The sequence below is a fragment of the Natator depressus genome, chromosome 2 (genome assembly GCF_965152275.1).
Source record: "Natator depressus isolate rNatDep1 chromosome 2, rNatDep2.hap1, whole genome shotgun sequence".
Lineage (NCBI taxonomy): Eukaryota > Metazoa > Chordata > Testudines > Cheloniidae > Natator > Natator depressus.
The window spans coordinates 112,018,416-112,044,518 of NC_134235.1; the positions used below are offsets into that span (position 1 = coordinate 112,018,416).

General features: G+C 43.5%; 1 long non-coding RNA gene across 1 annotated transcript; it reads left to right on the top strand.

Annotated features, from left to right (window-relative positions):
* Window positions 1-232: 232 nt before the first annotated feature.
* LOC141981511 (uncharacterized) lies at window positions 233-26,103 on the top strand. Its single transcript, XR_012637806.1, has 4 exons — window positions 233-266; window positions 22,674-22,752; window positions 24,368-24,650; window positions 26,035-26,103. It is a non-coding gene; the product is annotated as an uncharacterized LOC141981511 (long non-coding RNA).

Here is a 26,103-nt window from a genome sequence, read left to right on the forward strand (position 1 = left end):
TGGAAATAACAACAAGAAGAAAATGCTTTCTGTTTGGATAACATGCCCTCAAAGAGTTAAACATTCACCCCTTTCCTAAATACTAATTCTTTAGGAACTGTTTAAATTCACTGGTGAGGGGTCAGCTTCTTACAATAACCTTTCTCAGCATCTTTTTCTTTTTCTGGTAGCTGGCCCTTTAAATGTGGGAAAGACAAGCAGCTGCAGTCCTAAAGTGGTCATTTTAATCTGGCAGTTGCAGGCTTTGATTTTCTCTCTCCTGGCTGGTAAGTTTTCTTAGCTCTTGATATGTTTTCCCTTTCTCTTATACCTCACAGGGAAGTTTTACAAGCCAAGGGAGAAAAGGCTAAGCAGAGTCACTCTAGCTTACTGCGGTGACAGAGACCACCTTCATGCTTATGGTGTTTGTTTGGAACTCTTGTCGCTTTCTGCCTTTTCTTTACAATCCAGACTTCTTGTTTTTGTTTATGAAGTGCCTGAGCACTCTAAAGATTGTTAGGTGCTTTCCAAAAACAGACTGAGACCCAGTCTCTGATCCAAAGAGTGTGCAACCAAAACTGCCAAAGGCTCTGACCTTGCAGTAGGGTGCACTGTGATATACCCCAGTTGAAATCGGTGGGGCTCTGCCACTTCAGAGTGCCTTGCAGGATGTGGTCTTTGGGGGGGGGGGGGGGGAAGGTAAAGTAAGCAGGGTGATGATGATGGACACACACCTTATTTCCATATTTCTTTATATTGTAGTAATCTCCAGAAGGATTCCTCCTCTTTGCTACAGTTAGCTGTTTATTTTCTGTGATAATTTCTTTTGTTTAAAATTCCTTTTGTTCTTTTTAAAAATGCTGTCTTAATTTAAATGTTTGTTTAATTATTTCCTTGATTTTTTTGGTTTGTCTGTATTTTATCCCTTTTCTACCTGTTACAGAAAAATAATACAACTAATGGGGAAAGGAAGGAATGCACATTATTTTGTGTATCCCCCCTCATTAATTGTAATTGTATTTTTTTTTTATAAATGACATTGAATATTTAACACTTTTTCCTGTAATAGAGAAGTATTTTCCCATTGAGAATTTCTTCTTGCTCTTAAACCCATCACAGTTCAGGACTGAATATCATCTTTCCTAGGCCTCAGGCCTGTGTAGTTTGGTGGAGAGAAAAGTCCATGTTTTGGGAAAGAGAAGAAACTTTTCTCTAGTGGCCTGATTTTGTTGTTGTTGTTTGTTGGGTTTTTTTTTTTAAAAGAGGCTCCTGTTTGAAGCGGTTCAGACGTTTGGAATTTTAGAAGTTAGATCTTACAAAGCTAGATTAGAAGGCAGAATACAGGTGAAATGGTCAAATGTGCAATTTACCCCTAGGAGTGTTTACCCACAGGGGTATCCATATCACATATGTGGATAAGAGAAAATAAAAAGAGAAGAAAACTTTATGAGATTGCACACACATGGGCACTTGCACACAGAGAACAGTAGCATAACGTAGGGAAGAATTCATTTTTCCTGTTGAAAAATGAGCAATTTTTTTTTAAAGTACAGATGAATAGGCTAAATCGGAGAAACTAAAAGCCCTAATCCTGCAAACACGCGTATATGTGTAACTAAATATGTATAGACTCAATGAGTACTGAAACATTTGAGTTCACTGCATGAAATTACACATGAAATCAGATGTTTTCAGGACTGGGCCCTCTCCAGTTCTTCATTAAACATGTGATTTCTCCAGTCATAATTTGTAATACAATAAGGTATTGTAAAATAGCTATTTTAATTGCTCTTCTCCCTCCCTCCCATACCTATTTAAATATAACAATGTTTTTAAGGAGGAAAAACAGGGGAAAGCATTAGGAGTTCTGTGCACAGCTTGACTATATGTGGGTGTGATATGGAAATTTTAATCTGTACTATTTTGTTGCTGCTTTGGGGGGAAGCAACAAAAAAAAGAGTCTGTAAGTACTTGTTGAAATAATGGCCCTGTCAATCCAGATGTTGGCCAGATGAGTAGTCTTTTTCTTGTTCTCCTTGCCAATATTTGATTTCTGTGCAAAAATTAAAACGCACCTAACGCCCTCCTACAGGTTGGCAAGTATCCAGAGTATTAGGACATTTTAAGGTTCTTATATTTCAAATACAGGGCTCAAAATCTTTCGCTCTGTTTGTTTAAGAGATACTTCATGACAGCAAAGATACAGAGGACAACAAAGCCTAGGTTTAATCTTCTTAACACTGACTAATGGGTATAGCCGCACTGACTAGGAACTATGATACTGCACCCAGAAATATGTGTATGGGATTACATTTTACAGACCCATGAATCAAGTAAGCAATGTTTGTAGGATCGGGTGCTAAAGTTATCATTTAGACAGCTGACATTCTACCAATCTCATTTGCTAAATGTCTTTCAGTGACGTATGGCAAGTAGTCCCGTAAACTGGTCCTGGTAGCTTAGTTTTTCAGCCATCACCAGAGAAAACTTAATCCTAATGCAGTAACATAGACAATATTTTATAATGAAGAATTCACAAGTTAAAAGGTAATGCTTATGTAGCTCTGAACCTCTTGGAGAATAAAGAAAATGAGTCCTGAAGGCACATGGATTTAAATATGTTCACACAATAGGCCTTTCCCCTCCATTTTGCGATTCCCTTTCTTATTAGAGGATAATTATTCTCCAGCAGTATGTTTTGTCAGATCTGGGGGGCAGGGTATGTGTGTCTAACTCAGCAGAGCATACAGCACCTACTATTATTCTACCTGGGTTTTAGCTTCAGGTTTTGATGTGACCAAAAAGGAAAGAAAAAAAGAAAAAAAAGAAAACCCAACCAAAGGAAATAGTCTTTTCCTGTAAATATTTTGTGAGGTGAATAGCATTATTATATGTTTATAAGACTTAGGGGCTGACTCACATTTTACACCAGTGTGACTGAGTTGAAATCAGTGAAATTACAATGGTGTAAAACTGAACAAAGCAGTGGTGGCCTGTGGCCTCTGATTTGGGGTGCCTCTGTTTTTTGGTGCCCAACTTTACACCCTGGGACCTAATTTTCACAAAGGGCTGAGCACCCGCAACCACAATTGAAGTCAATGGGAGCTGTGGGTGCTCAGCACTTCTGAAAATCAGGTCTTAAGGTGTCTCAAGATAGGCAGCCATAAATGAGGTGTTGCACATCAATGGCAACTTCTGAAAATGTTGGCCTATGTCTATTAGTTAGTGATGGGCCCAAACCAAAAACCTGAATCTGAAACTTGCTGAAATTTGATAAGGTCTGGATCCACATTTCATCTCAGATCCTTATTTGTACAATGAGCTGATCTTGCTTTTTACTTTTAATTTAAGGGGATGCGAGCATATTCAGTGATACAACAATTAATAGCAGATTTTGTGGAATTTCTTTGTTGCAAAGCAAATTGCCTTTATATTCCTTATCACTTTGTAGGTTTCTGTTAATTGTGGACATTGATTCAATTATGTCTTCATATTTTGTTTTAAAATAATACATCATAATTCTGCACAGGGATGAATTTCACTCTTTTGTGTCTGGGTACCAAATTAATGATTCATATGTGAATGTGCAGGACCATAGGTGTATACCTATATCCCCTTGTGGTGTACCCACTTCTATAAGTGAAAATTGGTCTCCCTAAATAGCTTTGCCACAGCATAGCCCTCTGCCCTCAGAGTGCTGTGTGTAGAAGGGGTACTGATTTAACATCATCATACATTGTGTTATTTTAAGCAGACACTACGTTATAATTCAGCAGCGCAATAGAATTCTTCTAGCTGACAAATGCTCTGGTGTAAATGATTTAATTTACTAGCTAAAGCATGAGTCTACATATTATTGTACTGATCAGTCATTGCATACTAAAATCACTCATCCTTAATGTAATGATTTGGTATCCCTACAGAGAATTTGAGTCATCAGAAAGTCATTAGATACAGTAAAAAATGAAAATTACTATTACACAGCAGTAAACACTATTAACTGTTATTTAAAACAGCATTTAATTTAGCAATGCAACAGTTTACAATTTTCTGCAGTTTACTTAGTTCTGGAATAATTGTGACTTCAAAGTTAATGATACCAGTGCCAATAAAACAACAGAATTATGGGGGAAGAGGGGAAATAAGACTCTTAAAGTGGATCCACTATCATATATTACATTATTAGCCTTATTCTGAATTTTCAGTGGTAGGAAGTATAAACCAATTTTGACTAAAGATGAGCTGAACAAATCTAGGAAATTCTTTCAGCCACAGGGTTCCTCAGAGGCTGACCTAGTAAGGTGGACAATGTGTTATTCATGCTACTGTTGTTCGTGCTGTATACCAAGTTCGCAATGAAACATGAACCCACGTCAGATACAACTGGTTTGGGGTTTTCTTACTAACTTCAAACTCAGAATAGGCTTATTAAAAGGTTTGCTAAGATTAATTCATATTCCCTGAGAGAAGGGAGTTAATTCACACTCACTCATGCACACACAAGAAGATAAATTTATCAGAATGATGCACATATTAAAACTGATCTTATTACTGTAAACCTTGTCCTCCGACAGCCCCATTTCTCCCTGTTGTTTATCATAACTTGTTGCAGCTCTCAAATGAAAATATAATTGCTTTTTTTATTAGTTTTGTAAAGTACTGAGCACACTGTAAAAACAGGAAAGACTAACAAATAATGAATGTTTTGAGCAAGCCCATGGCCCGGTTTGAGCCAAGCTGCTCGTTTGTGTCAAAATTATGCAAAATTCACAGTGTTGCATGATTTCAGTGTGAAATCAGGTGGTTCCAACAGAACTGTGTTTTGAGTTTGTTCAAAAACGAAATTCAAAGTGGAACAGGTGGGGGTGAATCTTGTGGATAGAGACTGAAAACATGTCTCTGGAGCCCTATGTGAAATACAAGTTTTGTACAGCTCTAATATTTCCTTGTAGTACTCTCCACACAAATGACACATACGATGGAAGTATCTACTCCGGCAGCACTCGGTGGGGTGGGGGAGGGCATGTTATCACATCGTTTCTAGCAAGTATGGTCATATGGCATCAGGTGTGGCTTGACTGGACAACCTGTATTTTCCGCAAGCTTATCTCAGATTGTTCTGCCAACCACTGTGCAGTTTTACATGTCTGTATGTGTGTATCTATCTAGGTATGTGTTTGGCTCCACCTCTGTAGTATCTGAGCACTGCACACACATTAATTAGTTTAACTTCAAAATAACCATTTGAAGTATTATCCCCAGTTTTTACAAATGGGTGAATTGAGGTACAGAAAGGCCTTGTTTACACAAGAAAATTCTTCAGTTTTAATCCGTTTTTAAACCTGTTTAGTTAAGGTGGGTCAAAAGTGTGGCTGCACTTATTTTGGTTTAGCTTAGGCTAATTTTTGTCCAACATAAGTTAAACTGACATAAGGCTGGTTTAAATAGAACTAAGAGTGCCTACACAGCCTTTTGCTCTGGTTTAATTAACTCTGTTTAAAATCGCACTTTCAGTTAAACCGGTAGAACTTTCTCAGTTAGACATGGCCTAAGATGATGATAGTACCTAGGTCTTATACTGTGCTTTTCCTTAGTAGATCTCATAGTACTTTACAATGTGATTTTGGAAGCATCACACAGGAAGCTTGTGGCTGATCTTGGCACTTAAACCAGACCTCCTGAGATCCAGTCTAGTGCCTTAGTCACGAGGCCATGTTTCCTCTTATGTTACTTTTAAATCACCCTGTGTTGTATCAAAGTTAGGGGTCAATTTTTTTCCTGCCAAGTATAATTTATGCCGAGTTAGATAATAGTCCTAATTCCTATGTGCTGTAATTCGTCTGAAATCCCCTGAGTGATGCCAGGGGTGAATTTACCGCAGTACTGTTCTGTGTATGTTTTTGGTGGGTTCCTTATGTGCATGCGCATAGGAAGTACTGATCTGATACACAAAGGACCTGGCACATGTGCCCAGGCTGGATGGATACAATAGAAATATGAGAATTCTCTCATTTTTGTAAGTAATATTAAATGACAAATTGGCTGGAGGGGCATTTTTAGTTGATATCATATGAAAGTCTGGTGATAGTTTTCAGTGAGCAATAATTACATTACATCTGTTGTGTACATAACAGGAAACTAATTCTTCTTATGAAGCGACAGTACATGGATACAGATTGTGAGTGTTGTACTGTTACATTTACTAACCACATAATTACATAGTTAGCCCCATTACAGTGGGTCTTGAAATGTTATGATACAGTGTATAATTACATCATTTACTCTTCAAGACACCCTGAAGATACAATATAAATAATGGGATCACAGAATCATAGAAATTAAAGATGGAAAAAAAATCCTATTAGATCATCAGCAACTCTATATGAAAAATTAGAGTGCTTTGCTGTACTGTATCTCGTCACTAGGAATTGCTCTTTGAAAGTCTTTATTCTAGCATTCTCTTCTCACATCTGTGCACAATATTCACTGACTGCCCTGGGTATAACTGAGAGTAGAACTTGAGAAGTTCTTAGCTTTATTGGCCCAATTTCTCTATTTGGCTATTTAAAATTTGTTTAATAATGAAACAATACTATGTTGTGTTTCTATTCTTCCAGCTACATATCTCAAACCATTTTAGGAACACTACTTAGCTGCACCACAGGGGTATTGTGAAGCAAAATTTCATAATCAGTTGTTTATTAGTGGATGGGCAAAAAATAAACATTCTTCTTCGTGGTAGAAAGTCTACCCAGAGGTGGGATGCAATAGTACCCATTTTCAGCTGGTATCAACGAATTTGGAGGCTCTGCTGACCTCTGGTAGAAGGGAGGATGAAGTTGCTTTTTACTCCACAATAACATCTTTTCACAGAGAATCTTTGCCAGCAGAACCCTGTATAGTCCCCCTTGAACTTAATTTAGTCCCTGGTCTTTTTCTCCAATTATTTATTTAACAAAGGTTAGCCAGCAATATTAATATCTGTTTTTAAAATAGCCATCTCCTGCCTTTCTCCCAAATGTGCAATGATATAAGGATGTCTGCAGAATATATGAGAGAGAGGAACATAAATAAATGAAAATAACTAACCTAGAAGTGGTCTGTCTCTCTTTGGTTTGGTCCCCTTTTCCGTTGTTTCCCTACGTTTTCTTTCCTATCAGGTCCAATGCATCCCATCCACGTCATTCTCCATCTTCTCATTTCTGTTTACTGTTTTCTTCCTTTTCCTCCCTGACCTTCCTCTTCTTTCTTTGAAAAGCAGGATCTCCTTTTCTTTCATTCTTTGTCTCGTTCCTATTTGTGGCAGTAGCCAGTGCCAATAGAAAGTGTGCAGGCAAAGCTACCATCTGAAAGTATGTGCAGATCCAGTTTATAGCAGCAAGCAAAAATTAAAAAAAAACCCTGTAATCAGCATTTTATAGTTTCATACTGTTTTAAGTAATGAATTCTCATCCCACACCTGTGAGATAGGGTAAGTACTGTTACCCTGATTTATTTCACAGATAGGGAATCACAAATAATACAATATAATTTGCTACATGTAGTGCCTTGTAATATGTTTTCCATTCTTGCATTCTTACACTATTTTCTTTGTTAGAATGGTTCCAGTGTATCATTATCAACTTAGACATTTTGTATAAATTCTCTCCTTTCTGTGGTATGGATTTTAACAATGTATAGGTCAGTAGTGCCAGTAGAGAGACAGCCCTGAGTAAAGAGGTGATGTAGAGATATACCACCCCTGGAGGATCTCTGGAAGGGACTGTGCCTCAGGGAAGCACAGTTCCTTCTCAAAATATACAGCCAGAGGCTCACACTGTACCTCATTTGGGGGTGCAGTGGAGTCCCCTCTTTATAGTTGATCAGCTCCACTAGCTATGTTCCTGTATCCTCACCAGGACACCCTGGCTGCTTGGGAATGGTTAATGCTCTAAGGTCATGTTAGGAGAGCAGGAGCTGTGATTGCAACCATTCTTAATCAGCTATGGGTCAGATGCCCAGCTGGTGAAAATCAGTTTAGCTTCATTTACTTCACTGGAGCTGTGCTGAGCATCTGGCCTTGTATATTTTTCTTTGAACCAGCAGTGCAGCATTCCTTAGGTATGACAGAGGGGATGAGGTAACTAATTATGAAGCCGACTTAACTGCGCGCACAGGTTTATACAGGTTTGCATCACGAACATTCCCCTTTAGTTGTATTTTTAAAGGAATTGCACATTCTGTAAAATGAAACAATCAAGTGAAAAGCTTCCATAGGAAAGGACACGGGTGATATGTGCTAATGAAATCTGTAGTGGCTGGTTGTGTCTCATACCGATGTTTTTGTTGTTCCTGCGGATGGTACAGCACAAGTGCTGACTTTTTAATTATTAATCAGAGTTGGACATTAATAGAGTTGTGTCTGAAGCATGTCATGATACGCCAATAAAGAATACAGCAAATTTTGTGAGAGATAACAGTGTCAAGATTTGTATTTTGGTCTGGAGAGTTTAATTGGCTGATAGAAACCCTTAAAGAATTGGTGCACAATTAGCAATCGGGAAAAAAATGGCCCTGTGCAAACCCAAAGGGCATAAAATATTTGGGACGGCTATTTCTTTCTGTCCAAAAAGTTGGAAGAGAACAGGCACAAATCTCTCAACTGCTTTGTGAAGTTAGCAAAATACCAAACACTATAGTTACGAACACTGAGTGAGTACAAACAAACACACACGACCAGTGGTAAGTAATACCACCCTTTTAAATGTTACTAATCCTTTTTTTTCCCCTCCCCACAAAAAGCTAGGACCAAATTGCGTGTGTAATAACAAACTAACTGGAATCAGTGGACAATAACTTCCTTTATGTGAGAAGCTGTAAACATGTTCACCAAATAAACAGTATTGGGAGACACGTGAAGGGGGAAAAAAGTGCCTTCTGATTTAGCTTGTGTTGTTAGCCGTTGGTTTCTCTGACCCATGTCATTTCTTGGCTCCCATAATCTGAAGACTAGTCTTTTACCATGCTCCTGCACATGGATTACATTGTGTTTCATTCATTGGGAGATACATGCCTGCAGCAGGGCAGAATTAAGGCCCCTGTATAAATGGTCACATTAAACTAGTACATTCTGCCAAATCCTGCCCTTATTCACACTGGAGTACAGCTGGAAAAGGGCCATTTGACTTCAGTGGAGTTGCTTCAGATATCCAACTGTGAAATCAAGAACAAATTTGGCCCATTTGGTCCATTAAGATTAAAGTACACTGTAATTCTGATTTCAGGCTGTGCTTTTATTTAAACCACATCTACAAATGTAGCTAATAAATGTTAGAGGGAACTAATTTACATTCTAAAATCTATTAATCTAATCATACTCATTAGATAAGTCAACCAATAAAGAGGAAGTAAAGCAAACCGTGTGAAACAACAAAATGAGCTAACCAATCTAACTTAAATAATGACAGGCACTGCAATCTATAACAAAAAATCACATAAGTTAACACTTTAACAGCATTCACCATTTCATCCAATAAATATGTACAACGACACCACTCTATTAGGTTTTTCAGACTCAGTGCAATAAAAATGAAGACAAATGAAAACACAATTTTTTATGACTGAAATTCGTCCATGCACAGAGATGACATACAATTTCTCTCCCCTGCTTCAGCCCCATGGAGGGCTGTGCAGAAAGAGACTGGGGGTGAAATGTGCGTATGGAAAGAGTGTGGGTGGCACTTCTGTGGGGGAGGAGGGAGAGCTGCACCATTGGGGCTGGGCATGCGCTAATGACGTACATTAGAACTCCTGTATTGAGGGTGCTGGAACAGCTATTCTGGCGCATGCGGCTGGAAGAGCAGCTGTGCCATAGCCTCGTCCCCTGCCTGTGGACTGGACCTTGGCTTTTATCCTTCATCTCCCTTGCCATGTCATCCCCACAGAGCTCAGTTGTTCAGACTTTGTGCAGGGAACAGCAGGGATTTCACCCTAAGTGGAAGGACAGCCTACTATATAAGGCAGGGGTTCCCAAACTTCATTGCACCACGACCCACTTCTGACAACGAAAATTACTACACAACCCCAGGAGAGGGAGACTGAAGCCTGAGCCTGCTCAAGCCCCACTGCCTTGAGACGGCCGGGTGGGGGAACAAATCCAAAGGGCTCCAGTCCCGGGCACGGGGGGCCTGTAACCTGAACCCCACCACCCAGGGCTGAAGCCCTCAGACTTTGGCCTCAGCCCCAGGCTGTGGGGCTTGGGCTTCAGCTTCAGCCCCAGACGATGGGGCTCCAGCAAGTCTAATGCCAGCCCTGGCGACCCCATTAAAATAGGGTCATGACCCACTTTGGGGTCCCGACCCACAGTTTGAGAAACTCTGATTTAAAACATAGGACTGGGAGTCAGGAGTTCTGTGCTTGGTCCCCTTTGGCTGATAAGCATACATTTGGTTGACAGCCTGGAAAATGTCAGCATTCTAAACATTTCTGAAGAACCAGCTAATATTTTTGGTGGTCTCAGTTCAGTTTATAGTGGACAGGTTGAAGGTATCCAAAACTGCCAAGTGACCAGAGCATTTAGCACTAATTGTCATCCTTGCTGACAGTCTCTGTGGAGAGACAAGGACTGAATGGGAATGGAGAATCTGACCTCTTGCTCCTAGAGGTCTAGTCCTCCTGCCTGTGGTGGTCTTCACATGGAAGCAAGGAGAGCTTGTATTGAACTGCTATTTCTATTTAAAGATTACAGAACTCCAACACCACAGAAGCCTGAGCCTGCTGTTCACTGTAGCTTGCTATCTGTCTCCCCCATTCACGGCTGTGGCCATCCAATACGGAGGTTGGTGACTCTTTGACCTCTACATTCACCCCTCAATTTCCTTAAACAGCAGTTGCTCCACACACCGGCTCAGGATAAGACATGTACTATGGTGTCTATGGGTGGTTAAGCAGAGGACTCTATTCTCCAGAGTTGTCAGGCCCCTCAACGCTTTCTTGGAGCAGTGGGAGATATGCAGGTCTCTGTCCCTTGTTTTGACCCCAGGACCTTCACCCAGTTTGTTCATTCTCTGTTCCCCTCAGTTAAATTCTGAGTTTGGTGGCCAATCCCTCACCTTAGTTACCTGAGTGGTAATTTTGCTTAAAATAAAAGAGATGACAAACTAGCACACCTTAAAGGCTTGTTTGACACATCAACAGAAACTCTGAAAAAATACTCTTTTTAGAAGCAGTTCTAATTCTATTGATTTCTCCCCCTCCCCACACATTTTCCTCTTGTTTTTATTTCTTAGAGACTTTCTCATGAAAATAGAGTCTTTGCTTCTTAGGGCCTTATTTTTAAAGTGCTTACAACCCAGCTTCTAAATTAGCATTTACTATCATAATAATTATAAAAATAACACTTCACACAAACACACACACACACACACTCTATTTATTTATCATGGTTATTATTTAAATAACATCAGCATACTGCAGGGGAATTGTGCTGAATAGATAACAATCCTTGCCCAAAAGAGGTTACAGTCTCGGACATGAGCAGGTACAAATAAGAAACCATATACATACGTTATTCTGATTCATCCAAAGATGTGAAAGTACCTTGCAAACAGTAATTAATTAAATGATGAGGTATATAAGTATTGTATTGATTTAAAGGATGGGCAAGAGAGATTGGGTGACCTGTCCAAGATCATACACTTAGTCAGGGTAGACCTGGGTATAGAATGAAGAAGTCCTGAATCGAACTGGATAGGTGCCTTCCCTTTCATGACTATCACCCTGATTCTCAGGGTATGTCTACACTATGAAATTAGGTCATATTTATTGAAGTCGATTTTTAGGAAGCGATTTTATACAGTCGATTGTGTGTCCCCACTAAGGGCATTAAGTCGGCAGAGTGCATCCATAGTACCAGGGCTAGCGTCGACTTTCGTAGAGTTGTACTGTGGGTAGCTATCCCACAGTTCCTGCGGTTGCTGCTGCCCATTGGAATTCTGGGTTGAGCTCCCAATGCCTGATGGGTAAAAACATTGTCGCGGGTGGTTTTGGGTACATGTCATCGGTCGCCCCTCTCTCCATGAAATCAACATCAAACAATCGTTTCATGCCTTTTTTCCATGCAGACGCCACAGTGCTGTAAGCAGACAGTGCAGTAGGACTGCTAACCGTCGTCCTCATCCACTGCTTCCGCTGCAACTCTGCTCTCCTGCAGACGCCATACCGTGGCAAGCATGGAGCCCGCTCAGCTCACCGCTGCTGTTGTGAGCATTGTGAACACCTCACGCATTATCCTGCAATGTGCAGAACCTGCAAAAGCAGGCGAGGAGGGGACGACAGCGCAATCACTATAGTGATGAGGACATGGACACAGACTTCTCTCAAAGCACGGGCCCTGGCAATTCGGACATCATGGTGGTAATGGGGCAGGTTCATGCCATGGAATGCCAATTCTGGGCCCAGGAAACAAGCACGGACTGGTGGGACTGCATAGTGTTGCAGGTCTGGGATGATTCCCAGTGGCTGCAAAACTTTCGCATGTGTTACAGGCCACTTTCATGGAACTTTGTGAGTTGCTTTCCCCTGCCCTGAAGAGCAGGAATACCAAGATGAGAGCAGCCCTCACAGTTGAGAAGCGAGTGGAGATAGCCCTCTGAAAGCTTGCAATGCAAGACAGCTACTGGTCAGTCGGGAATCAATTTGGAGTGGGTAAATCTACTGTGGGGGCTGCTGTGATCCAAATAGCCAATGCAATCGCTAAGCTGCTGCTATCAAGGGTAGTTACTCTGGGAAATGTGCAGGTCAAAGTGGATGGCTTTGCTGCAGTGGGGTTCCCGAAGTGTGGTGGCACAATAGACGGAACGCATATCCCTATCTTGGGACTGGACCACCTTGGCAGCCAGCACATAAACCGCAAGGGGTACTTTTTAATGGTGCTGCAAGCACTGGTGGATCACAAGGGACGTTTCACCGACATCAGCGTGGGATGGCTGGGAAAGGTACATGGCGTTCACCTCTTCAGGAACTCTGGTCTGTTTGAACAGCTGCAGGAAGGGACTTACTTCCCAGACCAGAAAATAACCATTGGGGATTTTGAAATGCCTATAGTTATCCTTGGGGACCCAGCCTACCCCTTAATGCCATGGCTCATGAAGCTGTACACAGGCACCCTGGACAGTAGTAAGGAGCAGTTCAACTATAGGCTGAGCAAGTGCAGAATGGTGGTAGAATGTGCCTTTGGACATTTAAAAGCTCGCTGGCACAGTTTACTGACTAGGTTAGACCTCAGCGCAACCAACATTCCCATTGTTATTGCTGCTTGCTGTGTGCTCCATAATATATGTGAGAGTAAGGGGGAGACGTTTATGGTGGGGTGGAAGGTTGAGGCAAATCACCTGGTGGCCAATTACGTGCAGCCAGACACCAGGACAATTAGAAGAGCATAGCTGGGCGCCATGCGCATCACAGAAGCTTTGAAAACCAGTTTCATGACTGGCCAGGCTACGGTGTGACAGTTCTGTTTGTTTCTCCTTGATGAAAACCTGCCCCCTTGATTGACTGTACTTCCCTGTAAGCCAACCGACTGCCCCCCTTCGATCACCGCTTTCAGAGGCAATAAAGTCATAATTGTTTCAAAATCATGCATTCTTTATTAATTCATCACACAAATAGGGGGAAAACTCTCAAGGTGGGGTGGTGGAGGAGGGAAGGACAAGGCCACACTACAGTTCAAAACTTATTGAATGCCAGCCTGTTGCTTGGGCAATCCTCTGGGGTGGAGTGGTTGGGTGCCCATAGCCTGCCCCCCACCCCCCGTGTTCTTGGGCATCTGGGTGAGGAGGGCAGGCGGTTATATAGGGGCTGCAGAGGCGGTCTGTACTCCTGCTGCCTTTCCTGCAGCTCCACCAGGCACCTGAGCATGTCAGTTTGCTCCCCCCTTAGGCTCAGCATTGCATCCTGCCTCCTCTCAGCGTGCTCCTCCCTCCTCTCATCGCGTTCATTTAATGCTTTCCTGGACTCTGCCATTGTTTGCCTCCATGCATTCTGCTGAGGACTTTCAGTGCGGGATGACTGCATGAGCTCTGAGAACACGTCATTGTGAGTGTATTTTTTTCACCTTCTCATCTGTGCTAGTTTCTGGGACGGAGATGATAGGGGGAGCGTAGAAACATTTTCAGCTGCGGGAGGAAAAAATGGGAGAGTAGTATTTAAAAAGATACATTTTAGAGAACAAAGGGAAGATTATTTCACACTGAATCAAGCAATTCACATTACATAGCACATGTGCTTTTGGTACAAGTTCACATTTTGCCTCTTATATTGAGTGCCTGCCGGTTTGGTGTGAGACATCACACACGCTCAGCTGGGCAACAGAATTCAGCTTGCAGGCAGCCATGGTAAGGCAAAGGGTTTCGGCTTCTTCAACCTTCATAACGTGGGAACGGTTTCAAACAGCAGCGTCCTCCTTTCCCATACCAAGCAAAGCCCGTTGGGTTGGCCGTTTGAAAGGAGGGGTTGCAGTTTAGGGTGAATGTGCAGCACAATCCAAACTACACCCCCCCCCCCAATTCTCTGGGATGATCGCTTCACACCCCACCCCCCACCGTGTGGCTAATATCAGGGAAGATCCCTATCAGCCAAATGCAAACAGCTCAGCATGAAGGGGCCTCTGTAGACCGTGTGGCTAACAGCGGGGACGATGTCTTTTCAGCCAAAGGAAAACAGCCCAGCAGGAATGGGCACCTCTGAACGTCCCCTTAAACAAATTTCCCATATTTCAACCAGGTGACCATGAGTGATATCACTCTCCTGACGCTAACACAGAGAGATAAAGAACGGATGTTGCTTGAATGCCACCAAAGCCTGGGCCCATTCGCTGCAATGCTTTGTTCTGCAATCATACCAGACTACTTGCTACTGGCTTGGCATGGTAAAGTGTCCTATCATGAAGGACGGAATAAGGCTGCCCTCCCCAGAAACCTTCTGCAAAGGCTTTTAGAGTACCTCCAAGAGAGCTTCATGGAGATGTCCCTGGAGGATTTCTGCTCCATCCCCAGACATGTTAAGACTTTCCCAGTAGTTATACTGGCTGTGAATGCATCCCAAGTCTTCAGGGCAAATTAATCATTAAACACGCTTGCTTTTAAACCCTGTATTATATTTACAAAGGTACACTCACCAGAGGTGCGTTATCCGGCTTCATGGTCTGGAAGCCCGGGTTGGGAGGGTATTGGGTCCAGGGTGATGAACGGTTTCTGGCTGCTGGGGGAGAAAGGATTCTCTGCTTGCCTGCTGTGCGCTATCCTCAACCACCTCCTCCTCCTTCTCATCTTCCTCATCCCTGTTGCAAGACTCCCCCCTTGCAGGTGTCCACAGACAGTGGTGGGGTAGTGGTAGGGGCCCCACCCTAGAATTGCATGTAGCTCATCATAGAAGTGGCATGTATGGGGCTGTGACCCAGAGCGATCATTTGCATCCTTTGTTTTTTGGTAGGCTTGCCTCAGCTCCTTAACTTTCCCGTGGCACTGCTGTGTGTCCCTGTTGTAGCCTCTGTCCATCATGCTCTTGGAAATTTTGGCAAATATACTGGCATTTTGTCTTTTGGGACAGAGTTCTGCTTGCATGGATTCTTCTCCCCATACAGCAATCAGATCCAGTACCTCCCGTTCGGTCCATGCTGGAGCTCTTTTGCGATTCTGGGACTCCATGGTCACCTGTGCTGATCAGCTCGCCATGCTGGCCAAACAGGAAATGAAATTCAAAAGTTCCTGGGGCTTTTTCTGTCTACCTGGCCAGTGCATCTGAGTTGAGAGTGCTGTACAGAGTGGCCACAATGGAGTATTCTGCGATAGCTTCCAGAGGCCAATACCGTCGAATTGCAGCCACACTACCCCAAATTCGACCCAGCGAGGTCGATTTTAGTGCTAAACCCCTCGCTGGGGAGGAGTACAGAAATCGATTTTAAGAGCCCTTTAAGTCGACAAAACAGGCTTGGTCATGTGGATGGGTGCAGGGTTAAATCGACCTAACGCTGCTAAATTTGACCTAAACTTGTAGTGTAGACCAGGGCTCAGTGTGCAAATGAATGGGCTTTTGGAAATGCAACAAGTTGCATTTGTAAAACTAAAATATGTAAAGACTGCTTTTGAATTATTTTACCTATTAAGGCTGGACTCTTCTAGCTGTATGTACCCTGTAAATCGCTTGAAGTCAGAATTCTCTGTTTTGATGTCATCTTGAACTGCTGAAGATATGATTATTGTACTATGTCTAGGACCCTACTAAATTCATGGTCCATGTTGGTCAATTTCACAGTCATAGGATTTTAAAAATAATAAATTTCATGATTTCAGCTATTTAAATCTGAAATTTCACAGTGTTGTAATTTTAGGGGTCCTGACCCAAAATGGAGTTGTAGGGGTGGCAGCAAGGTTATTGTAGGGAGGGTTGTGGTACTGCTACCCTTACTTCTGTGTTGCTTCTGGTGGCGGTGCTGCCTTCAGAACTGGGCAGCTGGAGAGCGGCTGCTGGGAGCCCAGTTCTGAAGGCAGAGCCACCGCCAGCACCAGCGCAAAAGTAAGAGTGGCACTGTATGGTATTGCCACCCTTACTTCTGCGCTGCCTTCAGAGCTGGGTGCCTGGCCAACAGCCGCTGCTCTCCGGCTGCCCAGTTCTGAAGCGCAGAAGTAAGGATGGCAATACTTCAACACCTCTAAAATAACCTTGTGGACCCCACCCCCCCAACAACTCCCTTTTGGGTCAGGACCCCCAGTTTGAAAAATGCTGGTCTCTCCCCGTGAAATCTGTATAGTATAGGGTAAAAGCACACAAAAGAGTAGATTTCATGGGGGAGACCAGATATCATGGTATGTGATGCGTTTTTCATGGCCGTGAATTTGGTAGGGCCCTAATTATGTCACAGAGGATTATGATTTCAGGTGTGGTGTAAGCAGCAGGCACAGGTGAATTCTTAAGGGACATATTTACTGTGATCATGAGAGAGAATAAAACAACTTTTTAGCTACTGACTTTGGTGTTTCACCCAATGGGCAAACATCACTACACAGTTTTTTCCTCCCAGTAGCTCTGCTTTTAAAATACATTACCAATAAAAAAGAATACTTTTACTTCTGTAATGCTTTCCATCCAAAATCTCCAAGAACTTTATGCATTAATTTATCCTGAGAACATATCTGTGAGGTATATGTGTTACCTAGATTTTACAGGTGAGGAACTGATGCACAGAAAGCATAAGGGCCTATTTGACGGCAATTGCGGTCTTCAATGTAATATTTGCACAATCAAATAGCCAATTAGGGAAGTAACTGGTCACTTCTGTGTGAAAATACACAATTAACATGTGCAAATTTGTACATATAAATAAGGTGCACTATTCTGCACAAACTCCTGATAATCAAGTGATTATAGGGTTAGAAAGGACCACAAGGATCATCTGGTCTAACCCTGCCAAGATGCAGGATTTCTTGTGTTGAAAGCCGTGGTGGGCAACCTGCGGCCTGCAGGCTGCCCACAACCCATCAGGGTAATCCGCTGGTGGGCCGCAAGACAGATTGTTTACATAGACCATCTGCAGGCACGGCTGCCCGCAGCTCCCAGTGGCTGCGGTTCACCATTCTGTATTTGTGCATTTGGCTTTTCTTCCATACGTGTAGCACCTGACATTTGTCTTTATTCCATTTCATTTTGTTGTCTATAGCCTGGTTCTCCAATTTATCAAGATCCCTCTTAAACTTAGCTCTGTCCTCGCAAGTGTTGGCAACCCCCTACCTTTGTGTCATCTGCAAATGTGATTAGGATGCTCTCTATTCCTACATCCAGGTCATTGATAAAGATGTGAAACAACACCGGACCCAGAACAGATCCCTGTGTCCCGCTTGAGTCCTCACTCCAATCTGACATAATTTCATTAATAGCTACTCTTCGTTTGGGGTTTTTTAAACAATTATATAGCCACCTAATGGTAGTTCCACCAAGCCCTCATTTCTCCAGCTTACTTAACAGAATGTTTTGTGGGACTATGTCAAAAGCCTTCCTCAAATCCAGGTATACTGCCTATCCACCAAACCAGTTATCCTGTCAAAGAAGGAAATCAAGCTGGTTTGGCATGATTTGTTCTTGGTAAAATCCATGTTGGCTGCTACTGATCATCCCTCCACAGTACCAGATTTACCACGGCATCATGGTGCCGGGCCCACAGTCCAAAGAGGCCCCGGCCTGGCCCACTCTTCTCTGCTCCCCGCTCTCTCCTGTGGGGGCAGAAGCTTGATGCTGCCGGCTCCTGCTGCAGCAGGGCAGGCTCTGCTGGCAGCCAAGCTCCTCCCCCGCCTCTTCCCTCAATATGTTGCGTTCCCTCCCCTCCCCCTCTCCTTGCCACTGATCAGCTGTTTGCTGGCAGGAGGAAGCAGGAAGAGCAGAGCCTCAGGATGCTCGCTGCTCCGGGGAGAAGGAGGAGAAGAGGCGGGGGTGGGACCTTGGGGAAGGGGCTGGAATCAGGGCTAACCCCTCCAGCCCCTTGCTGTGAGCACCCCCATGACCCCAGCCCACACCCCCAGCCCCCTGCCCTGACCTCTGTACCCCCTCACACCTCTCCAGCCCCCTGCCCCGACTCCTGCCCCCTCACACCTCCCCAGCCCCCTGTCCTGACTCCTGCAACCCCCCACATCCCCACCCCCACCCTGAGCACCAAACAGGAGCTCTTGCACCCCCCCCCCCTTCCCACCTGCACCCCTCGCACCAAACAGGAGCTGCCCCAGGTAAGCACTCCACACCCCAACCTCCTACCCCAACCCTGAGCCCCCTCCCTCACCCTAGCTCCTGGCCAGACCCCTCACCCCAATGTTTTTTTTTTTTACATTTTTTAAATAAAGCGCTCTATCCAAAGCACTTTACAATAGTTAGCTAACGGTACAAACAATATTTGGAAAGATCATTAAGTGGTCCGCCGAGACCCTCTGCGATTTTCAAGTGGTCTGTGGAAAAATAAGTTAGACTACAAGAACAATCAAGGTACCTCACTTTATTTTCATTTACTTGCTACTACTTCTAGGGGGAGGATGAAGAAAAAAAGAATGAAAAACGGGGGCGGGGGAGGAGGTAAGAGAGAATGTTCTTTTTCTTGGCTGGGTCCCAAGGAGGGGCCCCAAAAATGAAGCTGAGCACAGGGCCGGACGACCCCACTAACTCTGAATCCACCACTGGCTGTCACATCCCTTGGACTGGGGATACTGTGATGACTGATTTCCCCTCCCCCCCGCCCCATCTCCAACCTACCTGAATAGCAGTACAGCAGACATGGCCCTGCCCACTAGATCCTCTCCACTCCCTAGCCCACCCACCACTTGCTTCCCGCCCCCCACCCCCCGCTTAAAAATGATTGCTTCACCCCTCCCCCCCGCCCCCCAGCTTTTCTGGCAGCCCTGTTGCCAGGTATCCAGTTTTAGACTGGAAATTCCAGTAGAAAATGGGACCTGAGAGTCCTGTTAGCAGTGCTGACTGGAAACTAAAAGTCCGGTTATAGGAGTAACCACATTAGCCTCTGCTCCTCCCACTCCCAACACCCACCCCAGAGGGCTGGAAGAGAACCTGTCCTGCTGCTGCGGGAAGAGGGGCAGCTCAGTGCAGAAAGAGACGAAGAGAATGGGCTAGAAACAGGTAGGTACCCGCTGTATGTGGGCGGGGGGGGGGGGAGATCCTGTTTACCCCCTCCCCAGCCCGCTGCGCTTGCAGTTTACCCATGGCCCCTCCCTTGCTCCAGAAACCAACCCTAGCTCCTGCCCCACTGTGCTTTTGCCCCCAGCCCCTTTTACAATCATTCCCCGGGGGGCCCACAAATATGTTTGGCACCGGGCCCACAAAAAGTTAATCCTGCCCTGTCCCTCCATCCGCCAGGTATTCGCAAATTGAATGTTTTATACATTGCTCTAGTAGCGTCTCAGGTAGCAAGGACAGGCTGACTGGTCTATAGTCCCGAGCTCCTCCTTTTCCCCCTTTTAAAGGTGGGCATTATTTTCATCCTTCTTCAGTCTTCCAGGACCTCTCCTGTTATCCATGAGTTTGCAAATATTATTGTCTGTCAGTGGCTCTGAGATTTCTTCAGCTAATTCCTTCAGTACCCTCAAATAACATCCGGCCCTGCTGATTTGAATGGATTCAAATTGGTCAGAAGATCTTTGATGTGTAGGCATTGAGCAGCTCCGCCTTCCTACCCTCTTCTGTTACCAGCTCACCGTCTCCATTGAGAGGCAGACCCACACCATCTTTGATCTTTCTTTTTCATCTGACAGGTTTGAAGAACCCCTTGATTTGCCCCAGATCACATGGGAATTCTAAGGTGGTCAGGGAGAAAACCCGGATCGTCTGGCTCCCACTCCTGTGCTCCACGAGACTACTTTTCTCCTCTGTCTTTTTTTTTCCCCTTTGGTTTTTTTAGCTGTTTACAATGCACTGCTGGGTGCACCATGTCTCATCTAGAAACGTTGCAACAGACTTGTTCCCACCAGCCCCCAGAGTTTCAGCCCTTTTTATTATAAAATGCTTTTCACATTAGTGTACATGGAAACTCCCCTTTTCTTTTGTTTTAATCATTCACAGGTTGGAGTGATACCAAGTAATGTAACATGGTCTCGTCCTACTCATTATTTCATCATACCTCTGCCTTATCTAATTTTTTCTCCTTAGGAAAAAAGGGATGGGTGGCTGGAAACCTGGGTGTGCAAAATGAGTGGTTTTTCAGCCTTTTTCTAGCTGTGTTTTTCTTCCTTTCTGGGCCCCACAACACCATGGAAAGTCAGTAGAGGTTATTTGTGCCTTGTGGGAGGAGACTAGAACCTATGGACCCTAGGTTGGGGAGTGGATCCAGATGGGCTGCAGGATCTCCTATTGTCCTGAAATCAATGGGAGTTACTTGAATCCTACAATGAAAGAACAGGGCCCTGGACATTTAGGTCCTGTGCACAATTCTAGCATTCATCGCTGCTGTATAGTCTACTCCACACATTAATTACCTGTGCTGCTAACCTCCCTCAATGCCGTCATGTCCGTTTGTACTTTAAGTTCAGATTGTCTTGGACTTGTCACCTTCTTGGTTTCATCTCTTACATTTTACTGGTACCACACTCATGTCTCCATTTTACCTCCTTTTGGCTAAATAACATCCATACCTGACTAATCCAAAGAGCTATAAGCTCAGAGACCCTATACCATCCACATTAGCCCTTTCAGAACCTTTAAAAAACCTTCAATATCATTGCTGTAATACCGCGCTGAGGATAGTAGGTGATACTCAAGGAGCCCAGCAGTTCCCTTGCGTGTGGCTTGGAAATGGACACCACAGGCAACAGCAGTCAAATTCTGATATCGATGCTTGACTGCTGTTACTTTCTCTGAAGATTCCTGGTCATTTGTCCAGATTCAGTTTGGGAGATTCGTCCTGGCCGGTGAGCTCTGATGTTTTTTTCTAATAAACACTTTTCTCCTTGCTGTGTGCTTTTTTAGCTGTCGAGTACCCTGAGAGCCAACACTTCAGTTTAGATTCTATACTCCAGCAAGATGCCTGCTTGGATCTGTGACTTTCTGATTTCCCGTGCATCAGACCACAGATCTTAATCTATACCCCTTACAGCTCCATTGTAGGCCCCATCAGCAGCTGTGTGTCATGGCTGCCTTGCAGTTTTTGTAACTTCTCCCTAGTGGCCGCTGCCTGGTCCACTAACCTTCCCTCGCCACTCTGCAAGTTATTCTTTTTGGTGGTGCTCTTATTTTGTGACAGCTCTTTGCCCCAATCTGTGGCCTCAAATGGTCACAGAGCACTTTGCTAGATTTCTCCACTGGACTCGGTTCCAGGGGGATGATGTGATGCACTTTGCATGGCGTCCTTTGCATGCAGTCATGAGAGAATCCGCCCCCCCACCCCACTAACACACAATTTTCTGTTCAGGGTTAGAATCCCAGCAGGTGTGGTTTTGCTAGTCCTTAATACAGCACAATTATCAGTCCTTGGGTTGGAGGGAATTGGGAGTGGAGCGACTGAGACATTCAGCCTCTCTCACATTCATAAACACCATGGCTGTGCTGCCAATGCTTTAACAAGGGACTCTCATGGAACATTTTCCCCTTTGCCTGTGATAAACTTTACTGTACAAGAAGTGCAGATAATTGCAGAGAGGAGGGCTCAGCACTGGGGAGTCTATACGTGTTTTATTTAAGTGCTGACTGTGCACTATACAGCATTTTCTTCCTGAAACATATACTGTGTGTATTTATAGTATAGCACAGTGTTGTCCGTGTGATATTTCAAAGGTGACGTCAGCTGAGATGAAGATCTGGGGCAAGGGTTTCAGGTGTATTCTCCCCTGGAAATTATTATTACTTTATAAAATCCTGACACGTCTTATTACAGTGCGTGCCAAGTACAACACAATTGCTCTTCTGAAGAACATTTATGAGCCTCGGGGGTAAGTCATGTCTGGCAGGGATGATTTAGCAATACACATTGAGGCCATGAGTTCCATCAGAAGCAGGGACATCACCCAAATCTCCCATAAATGTGGCAGCAGAATTTTAACAAGGTCCTGAGAGCCTCCTGCAGCGCATCACTGATACAGACACAGGCAAAACTATGGTGCGAGCATACAGTAGCTCTCTGTAGCCCAGATCATACTGGGGACTAGCAAATATAAAATCCAGCATCTGTGTTCCAGGTCTGAGCAGCCTTTGGACTCGTCATTGCCGATCCATCTGTAGAAGGCATCACACAACAGTCACTTAAATCGGAGTGAGGTAAGAGAGAGCGTGGTTGGGCCATGTTGATGTTGAGACTAGAACTGTGTTTGAAAACTATGATAAAACACAAGCTCAAACACAACACTTACTAAACTGGATTTAAACACAGTTTCACATGTGGCGCATGGTGCCAAAATACATGAGAAACTGTATTAAAAATATAATTCAACAGGCACCGGTTCAAACACGGTTACCATCTCAGAGCAGATCAGGCCCAAGAAATTTCCCAAGAGACCGAGTGATCGATAGTTACTCTGTTCCTTTTGCTTGCCCCCTGCAGCCCTCCTCCATGGTAATTATGTAGAATTCTACTTGTGCCCGCACAATCTTAGTTCAGATAATTATTTGGGTGGCAAATATTAGAAGTGAATTTCTGGAGGTCAGTAGCAAGCTAGAGAGTTCCCCGTTTGTGGGGAGTAATATTTTAGTAGTCATGGTTCACGGCAGACAGTAGTTATTTTGATTCAGACCTAATAATAACTACACCACTTAGCGGTTTCCATTTTCAAAGTGCATTGCAAAAGTTAACTAACTAATCTTGCCAGTTCTCCTGGCAGATAGCTAAATAATGTTGTCCCCATAGTACGGTGGGGAAAGCCAGAGTGGTTAAGGGCTATATTTTCACAAGTGGCCTCTGGTTTTTGGGTGCCCAACTTCAGAGCCTGATTTTCCTTGGTGTATTGAGCGCTCAAAACTTCCATTGACTTCAGTCAGAGTTATGGATACAAAGCACCTCTGAAAACATGGCTTTACGTGTTTAAAGTTGGATACCCAAGAATTGAGGCACCAAAAAGTAGGGACCATTTTAGAAAATTTGGGCCTAAGTGACTCACCCTAGACCACTCTAGACAAACCCAGGATTAGAGCTCCGACATTACTCAGTCTCATGTTGCTATTGTTATTATTAATCATTTGTATTACTGTAGTACCTAGGCACTCCAGTCACGCACTAGGACCCCTTTGTGCTAGGTGTTGTACAAACACAGACTCACGCTGAGTTCACTAGATTCTCTCCTATTCTGGCTTTTATATCAACCCCTTTGCCGTGGTTTCTGAGTACCCAGATCTCTGTGCAGTTCTGATATGTAGTTTACAGTAAGCAGTGGTTTCCAATAAGCATATATTTATAATACGTGTGTCACATTTGGTCCCAGAAGCATTATTCACATTATAATTTTACAGACGATGTTAATGCTTGTCTTTTGAAGAGGACCCAAATGAAGTTGTATTTGTTAGTTACACTATGCAATGAACCAGTGTTCACACAAAACCAATATGGCAGCTGGTGCTGGGGTTTCATGGGCACCTAGCAGCCAAAATGCCAAAAAGACAAGAAAAAAATCTATTTAAGCAATTTTTTCCTCTCTATAGGAACTTAGTCTGTCAGCAGCATAAACACTTGCAATCATGCACTTCCTACGATGCATGTGCTATCGAAAAGGGAGGTGTTAATTGCTGTGCTAATTACAACATGATTGCTTTGCACTTGTTTTGCACTTGCAGGTGATTAAATTTTTAACGAAGCATATTACTTGGCACTGTTAGCACAGTTAACACATTTCTCTCTCTCTCTCTCTCTCTCTCTCTCTCTTTTTTTATGCCTTGGGAGAAGTCCCGCGCCGCCGACCCTTCGCTGGCTGTGATATGCTGTTGTGTTTGGAACAAGTCTCTCTGTTTAGTCTGTCAGTAGCAGTACCCCAGCTTCCGGCTTGGGAAAGAGCAGCAGCCTATTATAATCATACTCAGCATGACGGCACTGGCCAGATGCGAACGCAGAACCCACAGAGGTATTAGCTAAAAATTAGGCAATGCTGTTGATGCCAGTCTCCCAGATTTCATTTAAAAACTATGCCAACTCAAACCAGTCAGGCAGCAGCATCAGAAGATTTTTGAAGGTAGGTAGAGAAATGACAGCAAGTTCCATGTGATTTATTTCTGCTTTACAGCGTGCATTCCCAGCTGAACCAGAGTACAGAAAACATGCATCTGTTACATGGGCAGGCTTGTATCTCTCTGATAAGGCTGTATGCACATAGTGCAGGGTGGCTGCGCATACTAAAGCTAGGTGAACTAGTCACTATAATTTATTTGACAAATTTAGGCTTCTTTGTTTGTGAGTTCTCTACAAATAGATTCTGATTTTTACAAATGTGTTTATTAGTCACAATGGTTGGCTGCATTGCTTACTGTGGACATAGTTAGACCTGTGGCTTCATGAATTATTCAGCTGTGTCAACTATGTCTCTAGCTATTTGTGTGACGGGCTGGATCCAAAGACAACAGGAATCTAACCATTGACTTCATGTGGTTTTGGATCAGGCCCTATTGGTGGAGAACTGGTCATGTGCATCATAGAAGTAATGCATAGGACCAGAGATGAGCCACCAAAATGATTAGGGGCACGGTGAGATTTCCTGGTGAGGAGAGGCTGGAAAAATTGGGAATGTTTTTTTTAGAGAAGACATAAATAAAAGAAGGGGACATACGAGAGAGATGCAAAATAACGAATGGAAGAGAGAAATTGCTCCCTCATAATTAATGAGCAAGGACCATCCAATGAGGAAAGGCAACACATTTAAAATGATGTAAGGAAATGCTTTTTTACACAACATGTAATTTGGGGACTCATTGCCACAAAATATCATGGTGTCCAAGAGCTTAACGGGATTCAGAATGGATTAGGTACTTATATGGATAATGAAAACTGCATTAGCCCAGATAAAAAATATAAGGGATACAAACTCTCATGCTTCCTGGCATAAACCAGTAGCAAACTCTGATGGGAATCAGAAAGAAACTTCTCTATGAGTAGATTATTCCATAATTGTCCCTAATGGGATTTCTTGCACCTTCCACTGAAGCAGTTGGTATTGGTATTGTCAGAGATGGGCTACAGAACCAGATGGACCTCAAGTCTGATCCAATCTGGCAGTTCCTGTGTTCCCATATGGTGGTGTTTCTGCTTCCTGATTGGGTGACTGATAGTTTTATAAGTGGGATGAGGGAACTCAGAGATTACAAGAAGGTTGTGAAAATATTTCTGGCATAAATCTTTGTGCTCATCTACACACGTGAGTATTTATTGGGCTTTCACTTTATGTGAACATAGGAAAAAAATGACTTACTAGAATGTTTGCATAAAATGAATAAAACAAAAGGGGTTGGAAATACCTTCAAAATGAATTAGTGGATTTTATCTGACAAATGTTTGTGAATGCTTTTTGGTAGCTCTTGCTCAGCTGTAACACTCACTCACTCACTCTCTCTGCCTCTCTGCAGGATCTGGGATAATACGTTTGGTCCTTGGAGAACTGGAATATAAGACTGGGTGGTGGCACCTACACTGGC